Here is a 22752-nt window from a genome sequence, read left to right as displayed (position 1 = left end):
AATGGGACACATTGTAGTTTTTCTTACAAAAAAACAATAACGATTGAATTTTTCGCTAAATTTAAAAAATGACATAAAAATAGTGGTCATTAAAAGCTCATTAGTAGAGTCGCGAGCAGTAAATCGTTCAGAAATGCAAATTTTATAAGTTATGCACTCACTATTACGTAGTCCGATATCATCGGTAGAGGGGATATGATTTGAGTGGAATAAGTGCACGTTAGTCCACGTATGTAATATATTTTTTTATAAAAATATTTTTTACAACGAAAGTTTGGTTGTACTTATTTAAAATATTGGTAACAAAATTCACATAATAGAGGTATACTTAACTATATTAATTGCTTTTTGGGTACAATTCTGTACAATGTGAGGACAATTTTTTTGGAAATAACATGATTGTATAATTATGATTATTATTCCTATCGAGTCCCACGTTTCGTCAGTTTTGTTGAAACTACTGTTTACTATGAATTTTTACGTTCAATTTTCAAATCAATCGGTTTTTTTTACTTTTATGTTGTCCGTGTAAATGGGCCTAAGTCCCTAACATATTTTTATTAACATCTACTGTCCTACATTTTCTATCTAACATAGTCACCCTACAGCTCACCGTCCCTCACGTCGGTATTCAAGCTAATATCATGGTTACTACACATCTATTGCCGAAGCTATAGACATCCAATAGACCAGGTCATGGTTCATTTACATTCAGAAATAGGTCAGAATGAGGTCATAAGTAGGTCAAACTTAACAGTTGCAAGTTTTGGGGTAAACAAGTTATGGTGAAGTCATGGGTTTCGTTAATAATAGATTATGGTTAATGTTTAGACACTGTTTGACTATGGATGATCTACGTAGTTTGGTTAGTTCATCTCGAGTCAGTTAATTGATGTCTATAATTCCAAGTTAAGGCAACACCAGGCAGTAAAAATGCCACTTTTCTTAAATTGTATATACTTTCTATCTTGGTCTTAGTACCCAATGACTGAGTAGGTGTAGGAAAACTTTACTTTAAAGTCTGAAATCACCAACCCGCATCGATCAATCTTTCTCTGTGCGAGAGCATGCCTGTGCCCAGCATTGGGACGACAAAAAGGCTGATGATGATGATACCAGACAACCAGTTTATATCGGGTGTGTCGTACCTAATCACATTCAATCCTATCACATTAACTTTATTATATTCTATGGCGGATTGTAAAAAAAATACCTAATCCATCCTCTAGCCACAGGAGTCATTTTTCGTTTTCGAAATTTACATCATCATGGGTAGAGCCGAGATAAAGTTAGGAATTTATTTTCAGGTTTTTTATTTTTTTCTTTGTGCTAATCGACATATATTAACCAATATATGTATTAACGTATTTCATTTAATGTGATTAGGTACGACACACGTTGTATACTATCAAGATCAAAATAATAATTGCAACAAAAGTACTAAAATAATTCAAAATTATAATTTAACTTAAGTATTATTTTAACACTTACTTTACTGTTTAGCTATATACCAGTCCAATAAGTCCAAACGACCTAGTTACTTTGAAAACCGACCTAAAAACAGTTAAGAACCGTCTAGACCATTCATTAATTCAGCCATTAGACTTATCTGAAATCCTTGTGTAAAACCTTCTTAAGTCGCAGTAAACACTTTGATGAAATACACTCGTTGACAGTAAAGTGGGACCAGTATTTTAATATAGATATTAATTTATTTAAAACACTCACTTAAATGCGAAAGTAATTCTGTCTGTGTTACTCAATTACACTAAAATGATTACCTAAAATTACTACAATGCGTCAAAATCTATACAAATATTACACGAAACATAATTAGTTCGGCAGTAATACTAATTATGATGATATTGATTATAACTATGTAATGCCTATTTTGCCCGCCACTTCGTCCGCATCCCGCAGAAATACATCCCGTGCCTAATAGTAAAAGGTAGACTATTTCCATCTCCAGGTTACAAGCAATCTCGTAGTCAAATTTTGTCTCAATCGAGGGAACCATTTTAGCTTGAAAGCATAACAAATAAACAAAGTCAATATTAGTACAGATTAAGTAATTTCCTATGTCACATTTGATTATGTATAGGACAAATACTGGAACACCACTTTCTTTTATGGACATCATTCTATCTATGTCACATTTACGTAAATTTCTGCGACGGATATACTTTTAAGTAGAACTTAAAGTTGAGTAACGTTCAAGTATTTCGAGGTATGTGTCCCAAAATTAGCGCATTCGAGTGTACAAGATGATGGGATTGTGTAAAATCTTTCAGCCAGTAAGACGGTTACTTCTAAACAATGGGATATATAACATTATACTGTAATTTAAACCTATTGTCACTGGTTTAAACCGCGGTCGTAAATTAGTGAGGACCTATTCAGTTAAATCTTAGAGCTTAGGCCCTCTTTAGAGATGGGAGACTAGGTTTTGTCTGTTATCTCACTTGCTATTTAAGAAAAGTAATACTTTTAAACCGACTTCCTAAAAAGTAGGATTTTTTTTTAATTTGTTAGTGAAGAACTCCGAACTACCGACTGATTTTAAATATTTTGAAGGCTCCCGTAGCGAATGGGTGAAAACGTCATCACCAAGACTCTCCTGTCCGTACGTCTTTTCGTCCGTTTATCACAAGTCTTTTCGTCCGTTTATCACAAGTCTTTTCGTCCGTTTATCACAAGTCTTTTCGTCCGTTTATCACAAGTCTTTTCGTCCGTTTATCACAAGTCTTTTCGTCCGTTTATCACAAGTCTTTTCGTCCGTTTATCACTAGTTTTTTTTGTCCGTTTATCACTAGTCTTTTCGTCCGTTTATCACTAGTCTTTACGAACCGCAATTGCGATGGGTAAACATATTTTTTCACAGATGAGTGGTTTGCGTGAGAAGTAAGGACTTACACTTAGACTGTTTTTAATAATTTAAGAATATTAGTGATCGCTATTCTTTTCTAATAATGACACACAAACTAACAAACTTCGCTTCTTTAAATGTTAGCTAACATATTAATAAGATTTAACAACAAAATCGTTTACCCATACACAACGCGTCCATTTTGTATCTTCCCTTTATAACTAAATCTCTATTGTCAACACTGAGCGACAATTAATCGCTTTGTTTTAGAGAATTAATTATAATTAATTAAATAATTAATATTCCTACTAGAATATACGATACCTACCTTATTGCTTACGTAGTAAAAAAAAAAAAAAAAAATTAATTAGGCATAAACAATCCTTCTCCGTGTGAGAGGAGGCCTGTGCCCAGCAGTGGGACGATAAAAAGGCTGTAACAGTAATAAAAATAAATAAAAATAAAAGCCTTCTACGTCTATTTTCAATTACAAAAGTAAACAAAAATATTCTATGAAATCTTTCAGTCCCAGGTGTTCACACTTTTTAAGTAAAGTGATCAATCTTAGTATCCATCACTACTTTGATTTATGTTTTTCAAGGTTTTCAGTAATTGAATATGCTTAATATTTAAAAGAAAGAGCTTTTGTACGTAACCAACGTAATTTTTACGAAACGTAAACTCTACGTTTTCAACCGACTTCAAAAAAGGAGGTGCTCAGTTTGGCTTGTATGTTCATATGTATGTATGATTGTGTACAATTATCTCACGTTTGGCCGAACTGATTATGAAGCGGTTTTCGACAAAGTATTAATTTGTCAGACTAAGAAGAATCTTTCAGGTAAATATTATTGAAGCTGGTTTCTTTGGCAAAAATCTTTTTTAAAAGAATAAAAATCCCATATGTTTAGCCTAATAACCGCATGATACTGAATACCAAGGTTTTACATGAAGTGACTATTTGGCCTCTTAAACCCAGCTACCCGGACAACCACTTAATGAAACTTCTTTCTCCGAGCCTTTTTCCCAAACTATGTTGGAGTCGGCTTCCAGTCTAACTGGATGTAGCTGAGTACCAGTGCTTTACAAGGAGCGACTGCCCTATCTGACCCCCTCAACCCAGTTACCCGGGCAACCCAATACCCATTGGTTAGACCCTTAATGAGACTGCACATGTCAGAATTTCTCTCGGTCTCGATAACCCATAACGGCTACCAAACACCCACAAAAACGTGCCGAATGTAGGTAGTCATACCAAAAAAGAGCCAATTTCCTTTTCAAACGCCCAACACGCGTACCAAGTTACACCAACAATTTAGCATGGAGGTAGCTTATTAAATTACACATATGTTCATGCAAATGTGCCTCGACAAAGACCCTTTGATCCGCGTGACATTATTAGGCCCACTTTCGCTGGGATATAGGGATGGCACAGTCGGGTAAACAATCCTACTAATCTATACTAATATTATAAAGCTAAAGCGTTTGTTTGTTTGAACGCACTATCCTCAGGAAGTACTAGTCCGATTTGAAAATCTCTCTCAGTGTTAGATAGTCCATTTATCGAGGAAGGCTATAGGCTACTTTTTGTCCGGGTGCGTGCAGAGGTTCCCACGGGATGCGGGTGAAACCGCTAGTAGAAGTCGCTTTGTCGTGGTGGCCTAGTGGGTAAAGAACCAACCTCTAAAGAATGAGTGCATGGGTTCGATCCCAGGTCAGGCCAATGTAACTTTTACAAGTTTTATATATACTGTCTAAATGTATCTTGGACACCAATGACTGTGTTTCGGAAAGCACGTTAAACTGCAGGTCCCGGCTGTCATTAAACATCCTTGGCAGTCGTTACGGGTAGTCAGAAGCCAGTAAGTCTGACGCCAATCTTACCAAGGGGTTGCTATTGGGTTGCTCGGGTAACTGGGTTGAAGAGGTCAGATAGGCAGTCCCTCAGGCAGTGAAACCACGGAAAAAAAGCGGATTATAAATATAACTAAAATTAATTTAACCGTTTGTCAACCCTAAACCCGACCTTATGAGTAATATACGCAATGATGTACACTCGCGTACAGAGTGTTATGTACACGGTACAGTCGAGAACAGTACAATTAAACAGACAAATAACATAACACGAGCCTTGTTTGTCAGCTTGCATTTTTAAAACGACTGTCGTTCACTGTACCTGCAAACTTGGCGTTTAATGTACCTAACTTTTATTAGTAGGGTTTTATTTTAATGTTGATTTTCTTGGTTAGTATACATACAGTCAGACAATTGTGAGAGTTTAAGCTAAAATTCAAATAATACAGTATACAATTGCTTCTACATATATGGATTGTGTGAAAGTCGATATTGCTACAAAAGCAGGTATGTTAGTTGTGAGATTATGGCATATAGAGTATGGAAGGAGAAAACATGCTGCGCCGACCGCAAAACAAATTGGGATAAGTGTAGGAGGATGATGATAACTTATACCACGTCTGAAATAAATATTATTTATTTGACTACTAGAGTACTCTCGACTTCATCCGCTAGAAATAGTTACTTTGAGCAGCATTATTATCATACAAACGTAAACATAATATATATGTACCTACAAGCTATTCCCCGCAGTTTCACCCATGTCCCAGGGAGAAACACTTTCAATTGTTTTTGCTATCGTCAATTTGACCCTATATATACGTGTTGATATTATTTTTACTTCACAAATTATTAAGACATTTTTAACAAAGGACACTGCAGACTCCATTAAAACTTAATACCAAATAAAAGGTACGTACAAAAAGCTTCTTTCTTACCAAACAAAATAATAGTAATGATGATAGATAATGTATTTTAAAAGCAAATTATTTCGAAGCTAACAATTACCGCTCGGGCCCGTTCGCGCCATTTAGTACGATCGTTATATAAATGTGTACATCATTCATTTGTTTGTGATATTTTAGTGGGACCAGCATTTTTACTGGATATGGACAGTCTTAGTTTTTAATTCGTTAAAACGTTTATTCAAATAACGCCCGATAAATAAGCACTTTTCAAACGTCTTTAAACTAAAGACGCATCCAGCATTTTTAATAAGGCATAGTTAACTTTAAAATTATAAGCTATGTACATAAAATATTCGTAAAAAATTACCACCAAATTATCAAAATATAAGTGTTTAATGTAATGGGCTAGGTAAAGCTTTCAAGAGCTCTAATAATTCAATAATTCTTTGATTAAGTTGAAGTAGTAGGTATCAAAAAACTCACAGAATTTAAAATTCAGAAATACAATCTTTATTCATCGCCACAATTCCACCCGTTTCGTTCAAAATACTCTCTTAAAATACTCAAATCTCAGTCACCCCACTCAAAAATAAATCACCATTAAGAAGCCGGCCTAATTCCCCGGGCCATTAGAACAACATTATAGTACTGTTTATGGACGAAATATTTCGCGTGTCATCCCTACCTATCCCCCCTACCCCCCACCCCCTAATTACGGGACAATTATTAACAATTTTCTAAAGAAACTGCTCCTAATGAGGTGATGAATTATGATAAGTGCATTTTGTGGTCTTTTAGGCCTAATTTTAGGGTCATTTAATTTGAGGGACAAAGATTGTTTTGTGAAAATATTCTATGGGCTTCATCCCACTCATGTACGCTTTATGAAAATTATTTGCAACACTATAGAAATAAGGCTTTAGCTTAGTTAGGGTTAATAACCTTTTAGACTTTACACTAATGAGCTGCAACCCACGCGGGTAGTAAGCTTTAAGGCTCGAGCAGACCGGATGCGTATGCGTAACCACGCGCGTAGTCACGCGCGTAGTTACGGCGTAACCATGAGTTGTAATGTATGGAAATGTATGAGACAGGCCACACCGCTTGCGTAACGTAGACACGCGCGTCGTTACGCAAGCGGTGTTTTAATAAGGCATAGTTAACTTTAAAATTATAAGCTATGTACATAAAATATTCGTAAAAAATTACCACCAAATTATCAAAATATAAGTGTTTAATGTAATGGGCTAGGTAAAGCTTTCAAGAGCTCTAATAATTCAATAATTCTTTGATTAAGTTGAAGTAGTAGGTATCAAAAAACTCACAGAATTTAAAATTCAGAAATACAATCTTTATTCATCGCCACAATTCCACCCGTTTCGTTCAAAATACTCTCTTAAAATACTCAAATCTCAGTCACCCCACTCAAAAATAAATCACCATTAAGAAGCCGGCCTAATTCCCCGGGCCATTAGAACAACATTATAGTACTGTTTATGGACGAAATATTTCGCGTGTCATCCCTACCTATCCCCCCTACCCCCCACCCCCTAATTACGGGACAATTATTAACAATTTTCTAAAGAAACTGCTCCTAATGAGGTGATGAATTATGATAAGTGCATTTTGTGGTCTTTTAGGCCTAATTTTAGGGTCATTTAATTTGAGGGACAAAGATTGTTTTGTGAAAATATTCTATGGGCTTCATCCCACTCATGTACGCTTTATGAAAATTATTTGCAACACTATAGAAATAAGGCTTTAGCTTAGTTAGGGTTAATAACCTTTTAGACTTTACACTAATGAGCTGCAACCCACGCGGGTAGTAAGCTTTAAGGCTCGAGCAGACCGGATGCGTATGCGTAACCACGCGCGTAGACACGCGCGTCGTTACGCAAGCGGTGTGGCCTGTCTCATACATTTCCATACATTACAACTCATGGTTACGCCGTAACTACGCGCGTGACTACGCGCGTGGTTACGCATACGCATCCGGTCTGCTCGAGCCTTTAAAAGAAAAGAATATCTATTTTATATTTTAGCTTTTAGTCGGCCGATAGCTAAATCGGGCTCATAAAAATCAGTATGGAGATGAAATGATGAAGAGCACGTTTTAACGATCACCGTCCGGTAACACAATGGCTGAAAAGTTTGTTTGAATTCACGATGAGCTTCCAAATAAAGTGTTTGCTAACTATCTGCAATGCATGAGCTATTAAGATAATGCTGTCAAGTTACATAATTATATTTTGAAAATTGTCCGTAATATCTTCAAAGTCATAGTTATTTACATCAAGTATAATGCTGAAAACGAGTCGGTCCTTGTATAACACGAGCACTCAGCCGCATCTGGGTAGACTGGAAGCCGACCCCAACATAGTTGGAAAAAGGCTAGGTAGATGATGATGAATGTCGATAAACGCCTCGTATACCTACAGGACCAAGCAAATAATAATTAACTCAAACCACTCCTCAAAACCACAATCCTGTGACTTTTCTATAAAAATATACGTTAAAATTCAATACCAAACTCAGGAATCGAACAATTTCTTTAGATAACAATGTAAAACATAACTAGGTAGGTATGTAAAAAGCTCCGTGTGTTATAGTTTCAATTACCATAAAACGAGAGATGTCTCATTACCGTACGTGTGCTCAACGTACTTAGGTAGGGGCACCATGAGGTTGGTAAATACAGGACATTTTATGAAAAAAATATTTTTCTACAAGTTTTTTCTTTCTTATTGGTTTATGATATGGATTGTCGTCTTATTTCAATTCAGTAGTCTTTTCAGCTGAAAGACTTCCAATGGACTACTACAAGGTTCGCTGCATTCATATCCACAATTTTTTTTTTACCATTTCATTTATAAACTGCTTCCCGGCGAAAATGGTACCAGTAAAAATAATTATTATTTTAATGTCATATTATCAATATCATAAAAATTACTGGATAATATAAAAAAAATATATAATGATGCATTTCTATTGAAAAAAAAATCCATTTCATTTTCCTCACAGCAGGTTTTTACCTAAAGCAAAATTTTCTTAGAAAAATCTTTATTTCCACTTATCCCCATTACACGTTACTTCCGTCCAATGATTAAAGAATCCCTCTTTCTTCTCTAATCCCCTTTGAAGTTGAAACCCTTAGGGCAGTAGTTTTGTACTATACACGCGCTATTCATTATAAATTTTCTTTGGCCTTATATTTTGCTCAGTGCTTTTTACACTTTTCTCTTCCAGCCGCGGCTCAGAGGAGCTACTTCCGGCACGTGGATAAAAATATCAACTTATCTAGCACAGCATTCTGATATGTAACCTACTATATATCTGCAAAATCGACATAAATGCTATAGTTTTAACGTGAAATAGAAATAAATATAAATTTTATAATGCGTTTAAAATATTATAATGGTAAACAGGTATATTATAGATACACTTATTAAATCTTATCTAAATGAAAAACCTTTCGAACACAATTATTTAAAAAACAAAGTATCCAGTAAAGCTACCTCAAAACATAGTCACCCTACATCTAAGCAATAACTTCAGTTTTCGCATACAAATTATGTTACAGAAGACGTAACCGTGGCACCTATGTCTGTCCTTCTCTTTAGTTCTCATATACTCATGCTATCCTACTCTGTCGTTGTAATTAGCGTGCTCTCGTGGTCTGGCCTGAGGTGTGACTGAAATGTGCTAACTTGGGCTTGAGAAGGTCATTGATCTGTATGCAACAGTAAATAGATGCTTTTAGCTAAGATAAGGGTAATCCAACAAATCTTGTGAGATATAATTAACATTAAATATTATTTTCTACAGTTAAAAAAAACTATATAGTGGATAGATTAAGTCGCCAATTAAAACAAAGCTTGAAAGATATTAGGCGTAGGACCGATATTGATGCTCTCCGATGCACGGGTTTATTAACCTCTAGAAGGTCTCTGATTACAAAACAACAGAAAATCAATTGTGTATCGCGTACACAACGATATATGACGAGTTAATCAACAATTCCCAGACTCGTGAACTGCTTTGTGAAAATAAAGTTAAAAGTCTCTAAATCTTAAAGTACCTAATTTCGGCCTCAATCGGGTATCGAACCAACAGTAATTGCGCTGTGCGATGATGACAGGGACTAATACTATAAATAAATAATATAACATGTATGTTAGTACAAATTAACATGCAATTGCAAATATTTTTCAAAATATAAATTATTTTATTACCATTTGCTTAAAACGGTAGTTCAACTGACCATATTATTGAAAAATCTTGATCAGAACTTATGATATTTATTGAAATACTGATTTTTATCTCTCAATATAGGAAAATTCTTGTTTTCATTGTAAATACAACTCCCACAGTACTATAAAGCACATTTTTTCGCCTCGCCCCTCCGTAGAATGCGCTCCTGACATGTGCAGAACAAATGCCCATAAAGTATGGACACCATGCTTTGGGTTTTATCTAGGACACGGCAGGAGGTAATCTATGGAACTACTGGACTGATTCCAAAAAAAATTGGTTGAAAACTGCATTTTTCCGAGTACCTACTGAGTTGAAAACTGCATTTTTCCTCAGTACTGCGCTGCGTTTCGTTTTTTTAAAATATAAGTGACATTTGTGTTTTTTTTATTAATGGTTAGATCCAGAAAAACTTATAAACGGACCAACTATGTATAGGTATAACTAGCTTCAGCCATCGGTTTTACCCGGCATCAAGCCCGAATCCGGATAAAAAGTAGTCGACAGGTAATTTCCATGCCCTTTTAGCGAGGGAAAGGAATTGAAACTGAAAGAATTTTTCACATCGGACTAAAAGTTTCTGCGATTAACGACTACAAGCAAAAAAACTGTTCAGTTTTATAATATTAGTATACTTATCCAGATGTAAGATTAAAACTATCTTCTTTCGATATTTTTCTAAATGGGTATTTGATATTTCTCATTTGAACGAGTTTCAATTCAGTGCAATATCGTAAAAGCTCAATATAACAAGGCTTGGAGCTTATTGCTACCAAATGTTAATACTTACAAGAAAAATAAAATCAGGCATCCGATGCATTCCGTTTTAAAAAAAGAAGTTCTTTGTTTGACCTGTAGGTATATATGTTTGTGCGCCATCACGTTTGGCTGAAACAATTTTGATGCTGTTTTCAGCATAGTATTTGTCGGACTAAAAGGTTTTAGGTGTATTATTGCATTTTTAAAAATATTTTTCGGTAAAAAAGGGTTTATTGATTATTGGATAATCAGTAGGTATTTCTTCCATCCTACTTGTTAATATTTGGGTAATTTTAATTTATTTTACTTTTCGTCTGAGTGATCCGCAGTATAATCAATACCTACTTCCTCATAAAACATCAAAATTAAATGTCAAAACAGCCCATTTTCCCTCCAAAAATAATCACAACAACCGTAAAACAAGCCACTATTGGCAGGTATCAGTAAATGTTCAGTAACGAACGCCTATAAACTAGGGACACCATGATATTCAATATTTGTAGGACATTTCCCTTTATACGACCGAGGGCTCGTAAAATGTTTATGTAGTCATATTTTTGTGGGCACAATTTAATCATTTGGGGACTTTGTTGCTTGCTTCCGCTTGAAAACTGGTTGTTTCCCGTGGTTTCGCCCGGGTTCCGTAGAAAGTGCTTCTTGAGTATAAAAATATATAGTGAATAAAATATATGCATGTGTCACAAGGGGAAAGTGTAAGAAATATTTTTTAAATCTGTTCAGTAGTTTCGGAGCCTTGTACAAAACAAACAAAAATATCTTCTTTTAATTTAAGTATATGGTGTATATTTATTGGGGATGCAATGAATATGTTTTCGAATATAATACTCGCCAATATTTTCTTATTATTTTGAAGAATATATTTTGCTTTTACAAAATGAGAGATATTTATTTCTGCATATTATATGTATATTCATTACAGCTTCGATTCTTTCGAAATATTTTGGAAAATAAAAAATGTTATGTTCAATATGAAAATATCTTCCATGGAAAAATTGAGAATATATTGAGCGCAGCAGATTTCATCAAGATGTACTTATAAAAAGGTTTTTTAATGATTTTATACAGAAACAGAAAATTTTTAAATGCTTAATTAGATCGCCATCTGTCGAGCCTTTTCCCAACTATGTATGGGTCAGCTACCAGTCTAACCTGATGCAACTGAGTAGGTAACAGAGCTTAACAAGGAGCGACTGCCTATCCGACCTCCTCGATCAACCGGGCAACCTGAGACGCCTTTGGTAAGACACCAGACTTCTGACTACTCTGACTTCTGGCTTCTGACTCCCCGTAAGGACTGCCAAAGATGTTTAAATGACAACCGTTACCCAAAAAGTAAATGTGCCGTCCAAAACATGGGGTAGATACCTCGCCATGATAGATGGTCACCCATCAACTCTCTAACAGCACCCAGCGTTGTTTAACCTTCTGATACATCTACCCCTACTGCTATTATGTAGCCTCGTGGCTAAAATACAGCAGTAGGCTCCTTGCCATTAAATATTTTTTAGATAAAAAAATAAAGGTCTCCTCCAAGGATGCCCACTACTCTCTATCCTGTACTACATTCCACTATCTTGAGCCAGTAACCTTTTTGATCTCATCGTCCCAATGAGTTCAAATAATTATGTATATTAAATTAATATCAATGCCTACTTCAAACAAATACTCATTACTTGTAAAAATATTTATTTTAACAAGTTTAATCGGCATCCCTTTGTTAAACACAAAAGAAATTAAATTATTACTCCATTATAATATTCTATTGAACTAAGAATATTTATTTCTATGCTCATTATAAGTAAAAATCTTAATGCTTTTTACTTTGTTGAAGATTTCTCAGAAGGAATATTGTAAATCAAATTATTTTCTCCATGTGTTTACATGGATCAAAAGTAGCCAATGTCCTTTCTCAAGCTCTAGAATATAATGTGTACCATTTCATTTAAATCAGTTCAGTAGTTTAGATGCGAACGCGTGACAAACAGATGTTTTAAGGGATAGTCCCTTATCAACTGAACTGATTTTGCAAACTCTTTTACCAATAGTAAGTTACGTTATTTGGGAGTGTCATTTTTATTCGTGTTAGGGACTAGTTCTCTCGGGACGCAGGTGATACGGCGGAAATCAGCTATTACTTATAGTAGAATTAATTGGCGTGAGCGTGAACATATTAAAGCTTATGAGATTAAGCTTTTGATAGTTAATTGGACAGATCATTGCTTTGTACTAAAATCGCTCTTAATATGAGTTGCTTTATTTATACCTAAAATACCTATACCTAATTATACCTAAAAATAATGCTATTGATTCTAAATAGCCTTCGTCGATAAATGGGTTATCTAACAGTAAATGAATTTTTCGAATCGTATCCAGTAAGTTTGTACCAGCTTCTAAAATTATCACATTCAAAGTAAAGAACTCCGCAGCTTTTTACTATTGGTAGGTATAGATGAGTATGCCTAAAATGATAAAATATGACTACAATGTAATCTTATCTCATGAAAAACTTCAAATAACACTTTCACTCTAAAATAAGCAATTACTTCATTGAAATTAGTTTAAGTACAAAGTCATAGTAACTAAAATTTTAGCTCAAATATACTTAGCGATACTAACAAAATAGTCTTGTTAGTACTTGTAAAGCCTTTTTGCTAACCAAATATTAATAAAATGTACTGAATAAAGTTATTAAAGTTAAATTTTATGTTCAGTTTCAGCTTAGATACTGTTATTTTACATAGGTATTAGTGGAATATTTGAGTAAAAATAATTATGTATATTTTAATTAGAATGTAGGTAAGTTTATTGAAAATGGTCATAATTTTAAAGAGTTTTAAAGGTACATATAATATTTTTAGATAAACTTATATGAAAATCTAATTAAAATTATAAACAACCTTCATATGACTTTTTAATTCAAAGTCAGCTTCAAAATAAATGCAGCTTTAAATCTATGTAAATACATAAAAATTACAAAGTCAAGCCAAGATGGTTTTCCTTCAGTTAAAAGACTACTCAAATTGAGTAAAGACAGGACATCATAATAAACATAATATCTTTTGAACAACAAAATACTTACTTATTTTCACAATACAAAAATAACTTTTAAAACAATAAATCCCACAATCCTCTTTACCAAAACAGACAAAAATTAAAAATTCCAACCGCATTTTCAATATTTATTCAATTCAAATAATATTTTGGCTCTTGTCCCCCACAATTCGGGTCGTGTGGTCACCGTAAAGCCACAAATCGGTTTAGGCTCCTCTATTTTGTGCGCGAGTCTATGTCCCGGACTGCAGTATCGAAATAATTGATGTTTTTAAAAAGTCCTTTGTAAATACTGAATGGTTGAGGTTACTAGTTTTTTTCATTTATATATTAGAAGCTAAGCAACAGCCCCAAGGGCAGATCTTTATAATGTTAAGTATTAGTAATGTGTTCAAATTGACCCCACAAATTACTGTTATTGTGCCTTCTTGACTCAAATCATGATCTCATCATCTTCATGGTCACCCATCCACAGACCAACCGCGACAAGTATAACTTTATGATCGATCAAAATGTGCCGCTGTTACATAAACACATTTTGTACTCAGGAACTCCTCTACGTACAACGAAAATATCGTCAGTAAATATCTTCAAATGATAGCCGGGAATCATCAGTTTATGGTTCCTTCCGAAACACGGAAGAATTTGTAATGTCAAGATGGTCCCCTATCTAAGGACGACTATGTATAAGTACATAAAATTAACTATCTTATACACGAACTAACTCGAAAAATACCTCCATCTTAATAAAGAAAAGTATCACTCAACCCATACATCATCCATGGCATTATGATTTAATAAAATGCAAAAATCGCAATAAAAACTCAAACATGTCGGCCATGTTATGACGTCATAACCAAGTAGATTGATGGGCCGTTAAAATGCTGCATACCAAGTGAGGACGTATAAAGCGCGATTTTAGGCACCCATGATTTGATTACGGACTCTTTTCACGGTGTGAAGACATGAATAAAATATTTTGTATGAATGGGCCCCTTATTTTTTTTAGGTTTTGTTTATTGGGAAAAATATGTTTGATGTATTACAATAATCATGACAATTAGTACAAATGGGTGGTCAAAATTTTTACTATTTTTAATGGCTGCTAAAATATAAGCCATAATTTGAAAAAGTTTATAAAATGTAGCCCGTCTGTCATGCTAGAGGTCATGGGTTCGATTCCCGCATAAGTGAAATATTTGTATGCATGGTTTTAGTTCTTTGATTTAACCAAAGGTCCTTTTGGTCAGTCTTGTAAGTACCTACAGTACAAGCTTTTATTTTTTAGGTGAAGAAGAATGTTCAAATCCTATACAGTTCATAAAATCTATGTGTATGGAGAGACTTATTAAGTAGTTTGACAATAAACAGGGCTAATGATGATGAAAAGGTATTAACTTGCTTTATATACAAACCCTAAAAGACACCTAATCTAGTTTACTACATACAAACTTTAGATAGTCTTACTAAAGGTACGTTTTAGAAGCGAGCTGCCGACCGCAACTGCCGACCGCACAGGCAACGACTGCATGAAATCGGCCGCAGCTGCACTACATAAAACCGTTTTGGATCGAAGCGGCAGCAGCACGTGCAGTCGCCCTTATATGTCAATTGTTTTGAGTGCTAGCTGTCGACTGCAACTGTCGACCGCACTTGCAGCGACTGCATGAAATCGGTCGGTATCTGAGGGCGACTGCACGTGCTGCTGCCGCGTTGATCCAAAACGGTTTCATGTAAATACATACAAACCAGTGATGATGATGTCCACCTAGCCGATTGTTTTCTACGGTGGCTGTTCTCATGTAAGGAGATTAGCCAACTACGCAGGACATATTATAGTGCACAAGCATTTGCGCAGACACAGGTGCACTCACTATTCCTTCACTCTCATAGCCCGATGGGACGGTAATCCGACACGACCGGAGAGAGATCAGGCGCAAGACCGATAATAACGTGCTCTCCAGTGCACGGGCGTGTCAATTACCGACTTCCAGGATGCGGGCTGGTTAGTGAAAGTTACCAAAACCCACAAAGCGATGTCTGCTCGTTTCGGGAATCGAACGCGAGACCTCGTGATCAGCAGCCGCACTATGTTACAAACGAGTAGTGCTGATGTGGCAGCTCGCTTCCAAAAAGTACCTTAACACAGTAACTTAATACATGCATTAACAGTTATTTACCTTCAGTTTAATGTTATGTAAATACCAGTAATACACACTAAATATAGTTCCCTATATTCGCAGTATATAATTAGTATGACAGCTTGTAAGTTTGCTTGTCTAGCAGCTGTTATGTTCCCATTCTTATATAAACAGGATTATGATACAGGGAAATAGAGACCAATTTTGTGTCATTTTTAGGGTTCCGTAGTCAACTAAAAATACATAGTTTTGCCGTAAAACTAATAGTCCGTCCGCGAACAACTTTGGAACCATAAGTAAAAAATATGAAAAAAACTGTCAAAAGAACTTTTTTAAACTTTCTAAGACAATATTTTGAACTTGATTAGTTGACCAGCTCTTGGCCAGTTTTTTATATCTAGCCATTTAAAAATCCAGCCAGAGCTGCTGGATTGTTCAAAAGAATTACTGCGGCCCTGGTGCACAGGGGGTTTCTGAAAAAACATAGATGTAATGATTAAGTCACATATTTCCGTCACAGCTACAAAGGGTTACCAAATAAAGAAACCATTTCGATATTTACGTATGCAACATTTTCTTGCAAAACAATGTACCTATAACTATATCCACTTGTTTCCTTCTCTGAATCTTTATTCCAATCAAAGTTTTCAGTCGGTCTGATACCGACTAAATACCTGATCTTCGTAATGTGCGTACTTCGATTCATCTTCACACTGATATTATGCGTCCAAACAAACAATCGGCCGACTAAAAGTTTGCAGTGTTCTTAAAGTTCTACTAACCTATCTAAGATGAGAAATACTTATAAAAAGAACAATACTTTAAACAAATACCGCTGATCTCATTCACGGGAGCGCTCATCGCATTTCAATATCGCTACGAACGTGCCATCGTAGCCTGCGTAGCCCGTAGCCCGTAGCCCGTAACCCGTAGCCCGTAGCTCGTAGCTATAATGGAATTCGTAGCCGTGTGCTACGTTACACAGGGAGGTACGTAGGTTCGGTTTTTGGGGACGCCAATTTAGAATTTGGGTTTGTATAAAATTAATGGCATACCTATGTATGTATGTATGTATAGTGCAAAAAAATATGTACGAAAAAATAAAACTATCTGACTGGTTATTTTACTGGTAGTGCTGAAGGAACAAAAACTTAGAATATTTTGTATATAGACGTTGTAAGTCGTCAACTCGGGAAACATTTGGAACCGTTGGTAACAACTAGTATACTTTTATAGACAGTAAAATTTTGCATATTTTACGATTAAATTAGCTACAAACTTTGACCATATTTAAAAACCTACTGAAACTTCTGTCCATTTTCCGGCCATCAAATCTTATTAGGTACCATCCCCCTGTATATATGGTTTTCAATTCATGAATTATTTGAGCGGTCGCTTGAGGCGGGCTATCTTGTTACCCGACTGAGACAGAAATAAAAGGGTACTGTGTTCTAATACTACTTGACAATGGGATACAGAGAGTATGCTTGAAATTAGTTTAGTAATTTAAAGTTAAATGTATTTTAATGTTCTTCTTCATTTTCTTTGTGCTTTTTAAATAATAATAACTAATTTCTAACTGGGTTGAGGAGTATTAGACATTTAAATAAAACTACTTTTACGGATTTTATCGCGGTTATATTATATTATTTAATCCCGACGTTTCGGATCCTTTATATTAATTAACAAAATGTAGGGTAGCTGTTTGTAACTAATATATCAAGACGACCAACACCTTAGTCTGCCCGTGACCATGGATGCTGTAAAGGATCCGAAACGTCGGGATTAAATAATATAATATAACCGCGATAAAATCCGTAAAAGTAGTTTTATTTAAATGGGTTGAGGAGGTCAGATAGGCAGTCGCTTCTTGTAAAGCATTGGTACTCAGCTGAATCTGGTTAGACTGGAAGCCGACCCCAACGTGATTGGGAAAAGGCTCGGAGGTTGATGAATTTCATAAAAAATCTTATGCTTTTTCATCATCATCATTACAGCCTTTTTATCGTCCCACTGCTGAACACAGGCCTCCTCTCACACGGAGAAGGATTGAGCTTTCTACTAATATTATAAATATATGAAAGTTACTCCTTCTATCTGAGAGTCGCGCCTTCACACTAAAACTACTGAACCCATTTTTGTGTTCCCCATTCCCATTTCATTGTTTTTTAATCATACAGTCTAAAACCAGAGAAACGACAAATGCTACTTTTTATTGGGTTGCAAGAAGTAGTTCTCCATGAAGATGAGCAAATCCACATACGACAGCTAGTTAATACTATCAGGCGTCGTCCTAATTGGCAGCGATCGCACGTTGACACGATGCGTTCTCCTCATGCGATGAGTTCAAACATACAGATTTCATCAGAGTGTCCTATTTGAACCTCGGAACCTCGCAAGTGAGATCGTGAGATGAAGATCGCATCGCGCCATCGCGCGATCGATGCCAATTAGGACAGCGCCTTATTTACATATTTACCCCTACTTACCCAATTCCACGGCATTTGACACGTCATCAATGACATCACTCGGGAAGACAAACATGTGTGAGTAAACTTGGTGACGTCATGATTTGACGTGATACATAGCCTACAATGTTAAGGGGAGTTTTACACCCTGTAGGGGCTGCGGGATTGTCCGAAAGAGCGACTGCGGCCCTGGTAGGTACATAAAGGACTTAAGAAGGAACATGGTTGTTGGTCAGTAAGAGTCTGACACTCTCTGCATACACAGCGGGACGGGTCATTTAATGATTTACCACAAAAAAGGGGAGTATATTCCTAAGAGTATCCTTTAATCGAGAAGAGAGAGTTTCCTCGGCATTCCGCGAGAACTACTCCGTGCACAAGGATAAAAGTAGTATACAACCTTCCTCGATAAATAGACTGTCTCAAACCGAAACATTTTACGGTTTAGAAGTTCCTGAGATTGAAGAATATATTCTTTTTAGTTTTATAATATTTGTAAAACCTGAATATTACTGCCTTTCTGCGCTTTCAAAAGGACATAATGATGTTAACATCGATACTGAAAAGGGATTGCAATAAAAATTATAACGTTAAACCCAAAATAAATCAGATAAATCATTAAAATGCAAGCTTCACACTTGCAGCCACCGTCAGCAGAATCAGCTTAATGGGGCTTATTACCGATCTATTAACGTAAATACAGAATCATGCGATCCAGTGATTCGAGTCGCTGAGTCGCGAAAATCGCTTAATGCGCGTTTTCGATGCTAAACGTACGTGCGCCGCGGGCCTAACTGATTGGTAGTCAATGCGGACTAATGTGTGAATGCATTTACATAATTATTTCTGACTGGTAGATAGATGGTCTGTCGGGAGTTTAGATTTTAGACAGTTGTTAGCTAAACAGAGTAGTTTTTCTTAATATTTGCAAAAAATATTTCTATCTATTTTCTAAGTTTGTATGTACTTTCTAAGAATATCTTGGACACCAATGACTGTGTATCGGAAAACGGTTAAACTGTAGCACTTTTGTTGTGTCCTTCGCAGTCGTTACTTGTAGTCAGAAGCCAGTAAGTCTGACACCAGTCTAACCAAGGGGTATCGGGTTGCCCGGGTAACTGGGTTGAGGAGGTCAGATAGGCAGTCGCTCTTTGTATTAAACATTGATACTCCACTCCACCCAGTTGAACTGAAAGCTGGCTCCAACATACTTACAACATACTTATAATATACTTAGAAAAAAGTTAAACAAAATATTTTTTCCGTAAATATCCTCCACAAAAGTTTTGCAAACTATTTGAAATTCAAGCAGTAGAGCGATAAGTTAAAATTCTTCCGTTACAAGAGGGCTCGGGATCAGTCATAGAATCATGCGCGTTTGGAAGCCTTCCAGCCGTGTTTGTTGCTGCGGGAAAGAATGGAAGTTTCTAATGGACTCTGTCTAACTTCCACTGGGGTAGGGCGAGGTTGTAGTGTGAGCGGGGCGAAATTGGATATTGGTAACATATTATAATATTTAAGCATGCCAACGTCCTTTTTGTCTATTGCAGACGATTTATGTGATGGTGTCTATGATACAACGCCTTTCGTGACTGAACAGACCGATACATTTAAGCATGCACGTCAAAGGATATTAGATAGTGGAAGAAGATGACCAAAGAAACGATGGATCGATTATGCGAAAATGACACAAAGAATGTCACTTGTGGGATTAAGAGACAGAAGAGTATGAGCAGGAAAATGATTATGATATTATTATTTTTTATTTGAACATTTCTCAATGTTTTAAATGAGTTTATTTAAGCAAAAAGAGAAATGGCCTAGATTTGAATGTTCATGTCATGTTATAAATACGATATTGAGTTTATTGTTTGGTAAACATTATCCCTGATATGGCTGAACCTGCTTTTAATACGGGACCTCTGTTATTTAAAGCGTAGACAAAAGTAAGGTCTAGTCAATCTTTGGTGAAGTCGCGAACAACTTTAGTGCAATCTCACTTCAACTGTCACAAGCATCGCTCATTTAACACTATGACCACTACCTCAAAATCCTCCTTTATATTTACAAAACTCACACATGCACACGTCACTCACACACGACAAACTGCATTGTTGGACAGTAGTTTGTTGCTTTGTATAGAAGTTATTTTGATGGACGGCACATACCTACTTACACTTACGTTATTCATTTGTACACCCAGTTTGTAAACCGTTTGTAGTCAATAGCTTATTATAATAAGCGTATTGTGATGCCTGCAGGCCACAGTCGCAGGCTCATACGATTATAGGGTTAAGCATCGCTTGGTACGGTGGCTTCGTGGATGGATGATCGACGATCTTGTCCTGAAAGATCCGTTGTGTTTTGGAACGCAGGTTAGATCGGTAGGTACTGGATGTCAATGAAAGGTCCTTCGTGTTTCGGACTGCAGGTTAAATCGGTGGGTCTTGGCTATCAATTGAAAAGTCTTTGGCAGTAGTTAAAATAGTCAGAAAGTCAGTCAAAACACAACCAGTCTTGCCAAGAGGCATCGGGTTATCCAGGTAACTAGATTAAGGAGGTCAGATAGGTAGTTGCTCCATGTAAAATATTGTAAGACATTGGTACTTAGCTGCATTTAGCTGACCCCAACATAGTTAGGAAAAGGCTAGGCGTCACCTACGATACGAGTAAATACCTAAAGGAACTCTTCAGCTTTAAGTATAAATTCATGTTCATCGTAATTATCCGTGCCTTTTCCCAACTATGTTGGGGTCGGCTTCCAGTCCAAAAGGATGTAGCTGAGTACCAGCGCTTTACAAGGAGCGACTTCCCTATCTGACCCCCTTAACCCAGTCACCCGGGCAACCCAATACCCCTTGGTTAGACTGGTATCAGACTTACTGGCTTCTGACTACCCGTAACAACTGCCAAGGATGTAAAGTAAGTATAAATTCATGTTAATCTTCTATTAAAGATATTAAACTTATTCCCTCTTATTATAAAAACTGCCGCAAGTAGTGGTTTAAACCAGACTGAAGACGTCTTGGTTTGTTACGGTACTTACGATAGTCTTTACATCCTTATTACAAAACGTAGACTAAGAGAAGACTGTTTGGTACTTCGATTTGTCTATGTGTGTGTGTGGTTCAAATAATATCCACAGATTATAAGCAACAAATATTTAAATCATTCGTTCAATCGTTCCGAATTCTGTGCGCCGTTCCTTTTTACATTATTTTGTTAAGTCTATTTTGATGAAAAATTAATAACTATGATAATAAAAAAAATATCTCTGCAGTTGAAAATATTACTTTTTATTATTTAAAGGTAATTTTATATTTCTAGTATCTTTTAACGATATACATGATCCAATTATTCTCTTTTAAGCAACTATCGAGTTTGCGCGTATAACGGAACGTCAGCGCGCGTATCCGAGTTATGTTTTGTTTTTAGGTTAGATAGAAATAACTTGGATTATTTTCATCCCGATTTAAATGATTAAATAAGACGTTGTGCATCTAATTAGAACCTCTTCAAAATTAAGTGCACAATAACTTACACACAGAATATCGTGTGCATTAAATTACGAAAAGAAAATGAAACAACATAAAAGTACAAAATTATATTTTATTCCGATGTCTATTTATACAGTCAAACGCACTGATACATGTTGAACACTGTTCTTCATCACACAATCTTGTTCCCTTGCTCATCTTGGCATTTTTGTACCTAGGTACATTTTAGCAAGCTTCCAGTCTTTTACAAACATTGCATATTACTGGCAAAGATACGGCGTGCAAAACGCCAAAATAGTCTTGAATCTGTAAATAAACAGTAAACTGTATGATAATCTGATATATTTTCGAAGTTTCATCAAAATCCATGTGGTAGTTTATGCGTGGAACATAAACAAACATCCATAATGAAAACTTCGACTCTTATATAATTAATAGGATGTTTTGGCAACTTACTTGCCCTGTAAAGGCTACGTACCTTATGGCGAGCCCAGTTGAGCATCATAGGATCATCATGGATTATCATCATGACTATTATTTCGAAAAACATAAATCGATATTTATATCGAAAATTGTCATCAGATAATTTGAAGAGATTTTGTCGATGACGCACACTGTTGGGTCCCCGGACACTCTCAATAGTATTCTAACACATCCAAGTATTCCAAATCACACATATTTATATCCACTTTCGTTTTTTTCATCACAAAACAGATAACCTCAAAAGTAAATAATTACGGAATTTGACGTTTGTCGACTAAGTACTGCAGTTAAACTAGGGGGCTCGATGGTTTATCTTTTGTACTACAGATAGTAATAGGACTTGCGATAAACTGCGTTTTGTAATAACGTTTTTTCAAGGTCGTACTTACAGCTGGATTAAAGGTAGTACAAAAGCCGATACTTATTTGATACCGCGTTTTATAATAAGAGGGA

The 22752-nt window shown here is 35.8% G+C and overlaps 1 long non-coding RNA gene across 1 annotated transcript; it reads right to left on the bottom strand.

The window, feature by feature from the left end:
* Positions 1–21910: 21910 nt before the first annotated feature.
* LOC135118751 (uncharacterized) lies at positions 21911–22752 on the bottom strand. Its single transcript, XR_010277763.1, has 2 exons — positions 22295–22752; positions 21911–22122 (listed from the first exon to the last, which is right to left on the bottom strand). It is a non-coding gene; the product is annotated as an uncharacterized LOC135118751 (long non-coding RNA).

Source organism: Helicoverpa armigera, chromosome 25 (genome assembly GCF_030705265.1).
Source record: "Helicoverpa armigera isolate CAAS_96S chromosome 25, ASM3070526v1, whole genome shotgun sequence".
Lineage (NCBI taxonomy): Eukaryota > Metazoa > Arthropoda > Insecta > Lepidoptera > Noctuidae > Helicoverpa > Helicoverpa armigera.
Note: the sequence above shows the minus strand (reverse complement) of the source record. Positions and strands in the feature narration are given on the sequence as shown.